Raw genomic sequence first — 13,026 nt, 5'->3', positions numbered from 1 at the left:
AAGAAGGTCATGGGTTGCCCCGGCCCTTCTGTGTGGAGCATGTTCTCCCCGTGTCCGCGTGGGATCTCTCCGGGTGCTCCGGCTTCCTCCCACCATCCCAAGACATGCATGCTAGGTTAATTGGTGTCTCTAAAAATTGTCCTTATGTGTGGATGTGAGTGTGAGTGGTTGTCTATGTGTGGACTGGCAACCTGTCCAGGGTGTACCCCGCCTTTCGCCCGATGTAAACTGGGATTGGCTGTAGCCCCCCGCGAGCCTGTACGCAGGACAGGCGGTTGACGATGGCTGGATGGAAGTTGCGTTGGACATAACGAGGCACCTGACGACATCTTAAGACCTCTGAGAAATTCTGAGCGGCATTCTTCTCTATTTTATTGATGAAACGATTAATAAAAAAAAAAATAATAATTTGATAGATTCATCTAAAAATGAAATCATCATTAGTTGAAGCCCCATTTTTATGCTGGATAATTACCAAATAAAGAGACTTATCTCGCTTTTGTTTCCGTTTTCTCTGTGACATAATGGATTGTTTACCTCCACATGCAGCTATCATTCATAGTACAGTGTGAGTAAGGAAAAATTGAACAGCTCAATCACCTACAGTACCCAGCGGCATATTAGTCAACAGCAACGACAAGGGATTGCAAGTTGATACTTTGTATTAACGGGTAAAAACGCAAAAAAGGTTGTGAACCAGTACTCTACACAAAAATTAGAGGTCTGACACCCAACCAGCATACAGACTGAATTCTATGGAGTGTATGCTCAGTCTATATCAAAGCAATCATAATCAACAAAGCAAGAGGAAAAAGAGATTATCTTCCATCGGCGAGACAAACAAACTTCACGCTGCCATCAGAACCGGCTGGCCTTGACTCGAACCAAATAGGAGTGCTACTCTCTCCCTCGCTGGGTTTCTGCCTAACAAAACAAAATGCTCTTCTCGAGCAGAGAGGAGGAGGCAGTTATTAGTGCTCTCTGATGAGTCTCTTGGCCTCGGTCTGGGTTTGCGTATTCCGCTGGCTGATTCAATTACAATAGTGAAGCACAGTGCTACAGGTGGTGCATGGAAATGTAAATTCAAAAGCGGTTATATTATTTGCTTGAGGTGATGACAGCATATAAGAGATCTGCAAGCAATCACACACTGATACACACTGTGACCGCATCTGTGACAGCAGGGGGCGGAGGTTATGTAATTAGACATCAAGTGAATTCTACCTCAGCGGTGTGGTAATAAACAAGCAGAGAGACAAGGAGAGGGTCAGCTACCTGTGAGGCAGGTCAAACACTGCTGTACATTCATGCCGTCAATGCCGCCGCCCTCTCTATCTCTCGCTCCATCTCGCTACAACATGCATAGCTGGTGTTCAGCGCTATAAATAACGCTGTGCTGCCAAGCTGTCATGTGGAATAGCACGTGCTGAGTGTATGAGATGGCCTCAGGGCGGCCCTGGGAACCGGGAGACAAAGTAACCACTCAGTAGCACCTAGAGTCAGAGATGAGCTGGATTTAATTAAGAATAATTTAGCTAAAGACTTGTTTTAATGTAGTTAAAAACTCCTCAGAGCTCTTTTTATTGCAGTAAAAGTCCTTTGTAATTTTACCATCCTGAGAATCTTTCTTTTCAAATGAAAGGTATGACTGAAAGTATCTAAACAACAACAAAAAAAATATAAAACAACACATCTACACACAGTCTTAGAAGCAAGAAACTGTGAGTAAAGAAGGCATGAAATCAAAAAGACCTTAGAAACATCACTTTTGCCAATCTCAATGCTGACACCTTTGCCAGCAAGAAGGTGACGATTATGTCAACTCAAACGTGTCAGTCTCTTCTTTCTTTTCTTTTGTCACTGTGTAGTATTATTTCTGGCAAAAGTATTCTTTGCTTCAAAGTTTATAAGATTTTCTTTCTCTTTTCCTCTCTGTGAATTTTGCTTTAGGAATTTCCATCTGTTTTTCTTCACAACCCACTTTTATTTGCCTCTTTGACAGCAGCGCAGCTCTTTCTAAAGTGGACAAATTAGAAATGTCTACCTTAGTATATTGGAATGGAAACATTATTGGAAAAAACATAACAAGCTAGTGCTCATAACAGAATTTGTTCCAAGAAACATTTACAACATCACATTTCAAAGCCAGAAGGGGTCACTGAACTTCCGAGGGCAGAGTATGCGCACATTCACGTGCACATGGACATGCAACAGGTACACGTACACAAGAACGCACACAGATGTGGACAGCAAGCCCATTCTTGAACACTGTTTGGATTTGACATTGGGAATCAATGCAGTCTGATCGATACTGTTGGCTTCTCTGACTTCACACACACCAGCTGCTGTTAAGATGATGCCAGAGGCACAGATTGACGTTTATGTGTATCTGGAAAGCCATCAAAAAGCTTTCGGGTTTGACAGCAAAGTGTTAGCGAGTCTATATTCAAGTCCTACCTGAGCTCTCAGCATGTTTCAACATGTTTCTTCTTACTCGTGGTTTCCCTGCAGAGGTTTTTTCAGTTTTGTTCTGTGTTCAGTCATTTTTTTTTATTCTTCTACTTCATGCTTTCCGTCGCTGTGAAAGTCTTTCGCAGCCACTGCCCAAGGCTGCATCCATCAAAGCAGTCAAGGCACCACAGTCAATTGATTCGCTAATCGAATATCATTATTACCAGCAATTAGCTTGCACTATGACTTCAGTTAAAATCACTAATTAACAAATGCAGGCTTGAGTGTGTGCTGGGAAGAAAAAAAATGTGTCTTGGAGAAACATGCAGCGGCGAACAACTGCACCGGCGTAACTTCCCGTGTCTCCGCACGCCGAGATATTTAGGAGCTCCTATTAATCACATCGCTGTTGTCGTGGTGTTTGACATAGCGATCACAGAGGCGACGGGAGCCCACCTGTTTGTATCTGATGCTCTCTCAGCAGATGGCCCACCCAAGGCGTGGTGCGAGCTAATTACTGTTGATTCATACACAACATCCAACATGTTTTTTTAATGGAGACATGCTTTCTTTATTGAACATGGGGAGGGGGGGTCATCTGTCAGACAAAACCTCGCAGTCTGTACCGTTTCAGACTCTTCCATTAATTGTTAACATTGTTTGTACCATTGCCACTTAACTCAGGGCTTCATCTACCGCTTGTGGCTTGTGACTTAAAGTCCAAAACTATAAGAGTGCACTCACCTGAATGCAAGGGCCTCATTTAAAAATGCTGCATACGCACAAAAGAAGGCATGCACCACTTTCTGAACAAACTTTGGGATTTATGAAAAACAAACTTGAACGGAGAATGTGCGGTCCTTCACGGTAACTGCACCATGCGTATGCACATCTGGAGAAATGAGAAACTGCGAAATAGATGGCAAAAGGACGTAACGGTTTGAAATGGACACCACTGTGTAAAAGAAAAATCATAATATTACCTCTGAGTATTATATAAAACTTAATATATCATTTAGTTGACAGAAACAGCTAAAAGCCATTCTTAAAAAGGAATAAACAAACACTCGTTTGATATTCCCTGAAGTGCACAATAAAAAAAAAAACATGATTTAAGATAATTTAAAAAATATTTGATATCTTTTCCTGCTGGATTAATACTCCCTGGAGCGCACACAAAAAGAACCATGATTTAGGATAATAATCACAAACGGAGATCTGTTTTTGCAAAAAAACACCTCAAACACATTTTAATCGGGAATCATATTTAATTGTATCTGTAATTCTTGCATGCTATGAAATGTACTCTAAATAAGGTGAAATTACAGAAGGAGAAATTACATTCAAGCTTAATGTCATCGATGTCTCAGTCAAGCAAATACGAGTGTATAGTTTTATATATTGTTATCACATGTTTGTTACCTTATGCTCGCATTTGAGCCAAACGCTGTATGCAAGTGTGTGGATGTGATGCATTGCTTGTAAAGACTCAAGGTAAGGAAAATAAATGTTTAAAAACAACTTAAATGCATTTGGTTTCCCTTTTTTTCAAATAAGTGAATACAAATTAAGTACCTGGGTCATCCGGTGCGTGTTGCATATACAGTCCCCTCCAAAAGTATTGGAACGGTAAGGCAAATTCCTTTGTTTTTGTTGTTCACTGAAGACATTTGGGTTTAAGATCAAAAGATGAGTCTGAGACAAGAGTTCAGAATTTCAGCTTTTATTTCCTGGTATTCACGTCTAGATGTGTTAAACAACTCAGGACAAACCACCCTTTGTTTGAACCCACCCACTTTTCAAGTGAGCAAAACTATTGGAACATGTGACTGACAGATGTTTCTTGTTGCCCAGATGTTGCCTTTTAGGTTGATTGTCCAGACATTAAATAGCTCTGCATGACTAGTCTAAGTTTTCATCCTTGGTTCAAACTTATAAAGACTGTATTTCCTGTTAAAGAGGATAAAGCAACATGAAGACCAATGAGCTGTCTATGGGAGAAAAGCAAGCCACTGTCAAGCTGAGAAAAGAAGGAACATCGAGCAGAGCCATTGGACAAAGCAAGTACAACAATTTGGATTGTCCTGAAAAGAAAAGCAACTACTGGTGTACTGAGCAACAGACGTCCAACAGGTCGGCCAAGGAAAACAACAGCAGTTGATGACAGAAATATGGTGAGAGCTGTGAAGAAAACCCCCAAAACATCAGGAAGTGACATCAGCAATGACCTCCACAGTGCAGGGGGGAAGGTATCACAATCCACTATTGGAAGAAGACTCAGAGAGCAGAAATATAGAGGCCACACCACAAGATGCAAACCACTCATCAGCAGGAAGAATCAGAAGTACAGAGATGACCCGCAAAGGTTCTGCAACACAATCTTATGGACTGATGAGACCAAGATTAATCTCTAGCAAAGTGATGGAAAGGCCAAAGTGTGGAGAAAGAAAGGAACTGCTTATGAGCCGAAGCACACAAGCTCATCTGTGAAGCACGGTGGAGGTAATGTCATGGCCTGGGTGTGCATGCTGCTTCTGGAACAGGCTCATTAATATTTATTGATGATGTAACTGATGATGGTAGCAGCAGAATGAATTCAGAAGTGGACAAAAACATTTTGTCTGCCAGTTTACGGAGAAAAACATATTAATTATATTAATTATTAATTAATCCCAATACTAATTGGGAGGAAGTTTACCATGCAGCAGAACCAAAGCACACTGCCAACAAAACAAAGGACTTCATCAGGGGAAAAAGTGGAAGGTTTGAGACTGGCCAAGTTAATCAGCTGACCTGAACCCAATAGAGCTGCATTTCACCTCCTTATAAGAGGAGGCTGAAGGGAGAAACACCCCGAAACAAACGGGTTAAAAGCCTGGAATAGCATCACAAATGAAGAATGCAACAGTTTGTTGATGTCGATGGGTCGCAGGCTTGAGGCAGTTATTGCAAGCAAGGGTTATGCCACCAAATATTAAATGTTATTTACTTTAAGATTATTTGTTCCATTACATTTGCTCACCTCAGAACGCTGTGGTCTAATACAAAGCGATGTCCTGATGTCCTGAGTTGTTTAACACATCTAGATGTGAATACCATGAAATGAGAGCTGAAATTCTGAACTCTTGTCTCAGACTCATCTTTTGATCTTAAACCCAAATGTCTTCAGTGAACAACAAAAACAAAGGAATTTGCCTTACCGTTCCAGTACTTCTGGAGGGCTGTATGTATACCGCTCCCCCTCCGTAACTACTCAGGAGGGATTCGCATTCCTGCAAGTCATTCATCAACACGGTCGAGCTCTGGTGTCCCCTATCCTCCGATGCACAAATAATCTGTCTGCGTATGCGGGTTTTGCCCACCAAACAAAATCTCTTGCTTCAAGCTCCCCAACAAGAACTTCAATTTCACAGTGGGAAAAATAAATTGTTTTGACTTTTCTGTCAGAATTTGTCATCCTTATCTTCATGCAGTCAGTATGTATTAATATTAATTAGGGTGTGTTTCACTGACTATTTATAGGCAGCTATGGCCGTTAAAAGGGTGGGATAACAACATCACTCATGTGCCACGACTTTTGAGTTGATTGTGATTTATAAAAGGGAGATCAGCGTGGGTCGTGGGTGTGTTACAAGTCAGAATATTTTTGTGCATGAGCACAAGTTTTGTCAGTATGCAACCTTCTGACTTGAATCATGCACACACTTTTAATAAATGAGGCCCCTGATCTCCAGATTTCTATGCATGAGAGTAGTGGAATGAAGGGGAGAATTTCTTTTGTATAGTAGAGTAAGTTTTCTTATGAATAGAAAACAAATAAGTCAGAGTTTACAGTCCTTCACAGTCAAGATGGTAGAAAAAATAAACGTAGGGTTTTATTCATCTCGTTTGGTGCCTAACTTTAGAGGATCATAACATATCGGATATGGAATACATCTTCTTTTCTATGGACGTTAGTTTTTGAGCCATGGCAAAGGCCAAAATATGGCCTGCAACAGACGAGGTAAGCCTTGTTTTTAGTCTAGCCAACTGCAAGAAATGTCTTTTGCTATGTGAAAGTAATGCATATTGTAAAATGGCGAATGCTGCTGAAAAGACGACAGTCCAAGCTTTACAATAGGCTCGGTCAATAAAATAGGTTATTCAAAAATTGTGAATCACAGCAAACTACGAGAGGTCCTTGAGCATACAGTCATAAATTGTGTGTGTGCAACACATCAGGCTGATGAGAGTAGTATGCGAGATTAGCTGCGGACAGATACACAAAATCACATTTTAATGCTTGTCATGTTGAGCTTTCTGATGTCATGTCCAGTCAGTTATGGCCTACTGTTCATCTTTAAGGAGAATGGAGATAATGGGAATGCTTATGCTGTTATAACAGCGCACAGAATGTAATGAAGAAAAAAGATACAGAAAATGATTATTGATGTATCAGTCTTAGGTATACTGTTTCGTATGGGCCCATGTCAGGTCCCAACCATTATTGGACTATTCTGCAAAACCTGTTGTCCAATCCTTATTCCAGATATCTGCACATGGTCAGCAAGGATAAGGCTAGTTAAAGACTGTGGTTATTAAAAAAATATTGAAAATAAATTATGGTTACGGTATACTTAGAGTTCGGCCAGTAAAAATTTGGTGAAGACTGGATTTTCCTACAAAAAGGAATTGTTGGCATCCCCCAAAGCGATTTAACAGCACAAAAAGAAAAACACCAGTGCCCAAATGATAAGAACTGAAAATAGATATAGCAATTAAAATTCGTTCTGAATTTGTGTTAATAGTAATATATCAAACAACTGCTGAACAAGCAGAACATAAACTTAAATACGATGTATTTGACTTTCAGCAGTCTACTCTCCTTCCATTCACAGCCACTATGTTTTACACACGTGGCTGGCGCTGGATAAGCCATTGTTTTGACTGGGCCTGAAGACTCCGCTGTGAAGCTAGCGCTGATAGCAGCCAGGACTTCCTGTGATTTCTCATAAAATAAAAGCCTGGAGTCTAGAAAAACGTAGCGACCAGGTTACGTCACTGTCTGTCTCGCTGCTCTGTCTGTATCGTGGATGTATAAAGAGCTGCAGGTTTGTGTGTCTGTTTGACCAAAGGTGGGGGGGCTGAGCTACAAAAAAAAAAAAAAAAAACACAGAGCAGACACAGCGAGCAGGATCAAGCATGGCTTTAGCTGCATTCACACAAACTCCGACAACGTGGCTCCTTCCCGTAGGGAATGTAACAGCCGTGAAACAATCAGAAAATAGTTTTATTCCTCCGATTGACTGCTCTGGTCTCGCTAACGCTGCTCCCTCTCTTCATTCACTCTCTAATTCGCTCAACCACCACTGCTCTCTCTCTCTCCCCCTCTCTCTGCATGGGGCCAACAGTGAATCATGTTTTAACAAACAGCAATCAACAAATCCTACTCATTCTGCCTTTTGAAGACTAACTAATCTGATGAATTATTTTATTCAAATTGAGGATTTTGTCAAGGATTTCTGTTTTAGCGCGATGATGTCATTAAATATGACGACAGACATTCAGAGCTTCATTCAAAAACCACAGTAGAATAAAATCCCTGAATATTAAAAAAATAAAAATAAAGATATTCGTTACAGCCCCACATTTATGTCTATCAAATGGTTAGAAAAAAACAGGAAAACAGAGAATATCGAAGACTCATTGGGACACGTACGTAAGATCACAAATCTGCCTAGCTTAATAGCTAAAGGCCAGTTCTCAAGTGAGCACACAATTACCACAATATTTTCTCTCTAAATCATATATAATGTATGGTTTTGTATAGCAGTCTTCTTTGATTTGGATGTCATTTATTACAGGTGTGCTCCTCTGTAGTAGTTCTAATTAAATAGTAAAGTGGTGGAATAATCTGAGGTTTCAGAGGAGAGTTTTATTCTAAATTACAGGTTCTTCATTACTGCAAAGTTTAAGTTCATGCTGAAAAGTCACTGAGTTTAATGCTGACATTTTTGGGCATGTCATTTCAGCCGCACCCTAATAGGCCCAGGCTGGAACACACTGGAACGTACAGGCACAAAAAACTAAAAGGAACACACTGGAAGTAGAAAGAAAGGAAGGACAGAGGTGACCTCAGTAATTCACGTTGAGTCAAATGTCAGCGGAGGGGAAGTGGGGTGGGGGGCGCCTTTAGCTCGACGACGGAGGTCTGGGATGGGGTTGGAGAGCGGCCATTGTCGGCGGGTGTCTGCTGAGGTCTTTGTTAAAAGCCTATTCTCTCTGTGACTGCGGGGGGAAGAGGAGAGCGTCGGAGGCCGGTCGAGGAGACTGAGGGAAAATCAATGGAGCTGCTGGAGACCATCCTCTCGCTCGGCACGACGCTCACACTCACACTGCTCTCATGGCTTTCTCCTGCTCTCTATACCTCAGCTTGACCCCTTCTTTCCCTTTTATTTCCACTCTCTATCTAACAGTGTGCCGCAGTTTCTGTCGTCCTGAGCCAGAGCCTCTCTCTTTCCTACATTTTCTTCCTTTTCCTCCCTTGACGGTAATACTTTACGAGCAACAAGGCTAATATGTATTGGACATTCGCTTGTTTGGATCCAGAAATCCTGGCTGAGCTTGAATATCCAGCTTATGAGGGAGTTGAATATCATGAATAACAACTACCGAGCTTCTTACTGTAATAACACACACCTCACACGATGCATATACTTGTATTGCACACACCCGCAATTGCCCACAGCTATCATCCATTGTTTTAGACATTTAATTGGAAAGACAAAAGCAGCCCACGTTCCTGCTAATGGACACAGTGCATCCAGCCTCCAGAGATCTCACCAAGATACATTTAAAGTCTTCCCCCACAGGGGAACGGGAGGAACAGGGCCATTCAACCTCCATCTGTCTCCCTCATAAGGCCTCTAAGCTCGGGGACATAACACTTTTCTCCCCGATAAACAAGGTGTGGGCCACTAAGCACCGCTCCACGCTAAAGACTTCTGAATGCAACTGACCACAGCTTATCTGACTGGATATCAATAACAACACTACATTTTTTATGCTCTGCTTCTTCCAATTCGAGCCTATTAATCTGGCCAGGCTGCTGAGGTATAAAAACATTTTTAAAAAAACACCCCCTGCCTTCAGGATTGATACAATACCTTTGCCCCTTTGTAAGTTAACTTGTCAAGAATAATGCATGAAGGTGCAAAGTGCATTCGATAGCAGCATCTTGGGCAATCTAAACCTCTCTATCTCCACTTATAATAACTGTTCACACTGTGAGAAAAGGAGGAACCTAGAATCAATGTGTTATTTAAAGAACTAGACCAAAATCATTTGCCATAACGCTCTACGCATGCTTCAGCATAAACTATGCTGAGTGGCAGCACTAGCAGAGCAGTAAGAGTACGCAAATATTCTATGCAGGGTATTTGACTAATAAACAGTTTGTGGTTATGCCTAAATGGACTGTTGATTCATACATTTATTTAACATTTACATTCTTTGCACCAATCTCTTTGACCAAAATCATTTAGCATTACCTATTCTTTTTTTTTAATGCACAATGTATGGGCTATCCCATATGGATGATCTATCAACACACAAGAAAATGTCTTTTTTATTATCCTAAAGACCTGTGGCTATTTTATGCATTTAGGGTAGTGCTGCAATAAACCGTTGCTTTCATTAGCGACATATCATTTGGTCTATAAAAGGTCTAAAACAGTGAAAAATGGCTTTCACAGTTTCGTAGGGCCCAAGATGATGTCATCTAACTGTTCTGTTTAACAGTCCCAAACCCAAAGATATTCAGATCACACATGACAAAGCAAAGCATCCCATCCTCACAGCTGGAAAGTTACAACTATAGGGAATGTTTGAAAAAAACATATTCTAGAAATTACTTTACATCACAACCTTAATTGAGGAGTAAAATAAGACATACCAACATAATTATGCAGTTCCTGCAAAGTCTGTATGCACACATGTAAGCTGAACTTTCAAATCGTGACGTTACTGTGGTTACATTGTAAGTTGTCACTTTCTCGAGAAACAGTACAGACCTTTCTCAGTGTATGTGCACTGGAGGTTTCACGTCTCCACATCACGCTTAAAACCTCCTTTGTTAGCGCAGTGTTTTTGCCACTTTACACCTGTCATGATGAACATGTCATGACAAACAGCAACAGGAGGTGAGAGGGAGAGAGAGAGAGATAGAGAAAAATATAGCGCATGTATGGACAGAAGGAGAGAAGTCTGAAACTGAAACTCGGGTTTATTTAGATACCATGTAAAATGAATCACCACTCCATGAGATGTGAAGGCACATTCAAAACGAATCTGTCATAGCGTCTAATGATCGATATCTACGACAGACGGAGGGAGTGTTTTTTGACACAGCGGAGAAACGCTTCATGGAAGTGTGCGGTCGGGAGGGGCGGTCAGGTTTTCACTGCTGGGTGGAACATCAGTTTTGATGCTCTGCAATAAATACGAGGAAGCTCAACTGAATGCGCATTTACGCTCACCATCATTCCTAATCATCTGGCCTCCACTGCTCGAGCTGGCAGGGGAGTGGATGGATGATCAGTTCTTGCCTGACACAAACAACCGGTCATTGGTCACTGGTCAAACAGACAATTCTCAGCAATTATATTACTGTGAGATGTTGCACATGACATTTTAACAGAACGACACAGTGAATTAAAACTTGTGTTAATATCTCTGTGTAGGAGAATTATTTTGTCTCTGCTCTCAGGCTCTTCAGCTCTGCAGCACGCAGCTGCCTCTGCACTATTGCTCGTGTCATACTGCATTGTTTGCAGGAGGAAAGAACATAAATTACAAACTGTCAAAGGGCGCTGGGTAACTTGATAAGAGGAATTATTTCAAATTTACGTCAAGTTTAATTTTATCGTATTATTTAATTAGCATTCTTAATTACACATATGTCCAGGTCACAACCAGCTGTCGAAGCACCTGATACAAAAACACTTCAAAGAACCTGCTCACATTCAAGAACATAGGCCTACTGATCACTTTTCAAATGGCAGTTCATCTGTAACATAGGGAATACTGATTACCTGTCAGATAATGTCTGGGGGAAAAAAAAAGACACCGATGGATCGTAAGGATCAGTTTGACTTTTAAATTTAGTGTGTAGTTAAAAAGTAAAGAAGTGATTAGTTTCCGTTTTGAGTAAAGCAATCTATATCTCAAACATCAGCAAATACTTGGGGGAAAGAAATCTTTAAATGGGAATAAATGCTGAAAGAATAAAAATTTAAGATGCCGTAAATTCAGAAATAGAAATGTGATTTTAGCACAAAGTCATATAATGACAGCTATGAAATGGTGATTTCTTCAGTGTAATGATGCATTCTGTGATGACAAGGCTATCACAGCAGTATGCTGATAAAGAACAACTGCCTTAAGTGGAGTTATAGGGATTAGCACATTAGGCTAAATCAGCTAATTACATGCAGATTTTCTTACCGTTCCTCCGGCTAATTAATTGGAATGACTACCACCACTGTGTTCAGGAAATGAGTCCTCTCAGAGAAAATGAGGTAAAATAAAAAAACATTACATCAGGCACTTTCACACGCACCTGTGAGGTAGAGAGGCGCAAGTCTTTGTCCACCTTTTCCTCCCGTTATACCACCTTAAAAGGGCAAGAAAAACAAACAGCCACGTTATTTTCACCTGCTGAGAAAAGGATGAGAAAGAAAGAGTCTGCGACTGTAACACTCTTATTCACACAATCACTGGAATTGCACTATATGCAGCTGCTCTATTTGAATTTTTAATAACTGTGGTTACATTTTAAAGTCAAGGACAGCATTTGTAAACACTCTTATGTGGGAAGTGGCTACCAATAAAACTTTAAACACAAAATTCGCACTGAAGTTGATTGGCAGAAAAAGCTTTTTTGATTATTTATTGATAGTACATAATACATTAACCAAGCAAAAGTGCCAAATATTCACTTATTGCAGCTTCTGATATGGGACTGCCTGGTGTTGTCTATTTTATGTGACTGTAAATTGTCAGATTTTTGTGTTTTGAACTGTCGATCGGACAAAACAAGCAATTTGAAGAAATCAATTTGGAAACTCCTAATGGGCTGTTTCTTCTTCTTTGAAAATAAAAATGCGTGGACATGAATTTAAAAAAATATTAAGTTTCAGAAGTAACAGGTGAATGTACAATTTGAAGACCTCAAGTGGCAGCATGTGATAACAAGCTGAACTTGAAGGTCTCCATAAGCTGCTGTTTTGGAGGTTGTATAACGTTTCTTTTCATGTTTCCATTCATCACTTTTATGGTTACTGTGTTGGTGCCCAAACAAACTAGCTCACTAAGATGATTTGGTGACCTCAGGTTGCATTAGTAAATGTTTATACTTAGAAAAAGCGTTTACTCACTGCTTTTCTAGAGATTATTTTGACTTTTGCTCTAATTTTTAATTGTTTATCCTTTTTTCTGTGTCCCGAGACAATTTCTAACCTGTGAGAACATACCAACAACTGAAAATGAATTCTGGCAAATAGTGCTGGCCGACATCATCTCAATTAGAGGTTGCAC

General features: G+C 40.5%; 1 protein-coding gene across 7 annotated transcripts in view; it reads right to left on the bottom strand.

The window, feature by feature from the left end:
• Positions 1-13,026, bottom strand: part of celf2 (cugbp, Elav-like family member 2) — a 492,311-nt gene that overhangs the window by 411,315 nt on the left and 67,970 nt on the right. For 5 of the 7 annotated variants that reach the window (XM_046072690.1, XM_046072689.1, XM_046072691.1 and 2 more), the window contains exon 2: positions 12,050-12,103. The exons of the other annotated variants lie outside the window; for them this stretch is intronic. The gene's annotated coding sequence lies outside the window, so the exon portion shown is untranslated. The remainder of the gene's footprint in view (positions 1-12,049; positions 12,104-13,026) is intronic. 7 annotated transcript variants of the gene reach the window in all.

Source organism: Micropterus dolomieu, linkage group LG16, assembly GCF_021292245.1.
Source record: "Micropterus dolomieu isolate WLL.071019.BEF.003 ecotype Adirondacks linkage group LG16, ASM2129224v1, whole genome shotgun sequence".
Lineage (NCBI taxonomy): Eukaryota > Metazoa > Chordata > Actinopteri > Centrarchiformes > Centrarchidae > Micropterus > Micropterus dolomieu.
The sequence above is the reverse complement of the archived record's forward strand: the minus strand, read 5'-3'. Positions and strand labels throughout refer to the sequence as shown.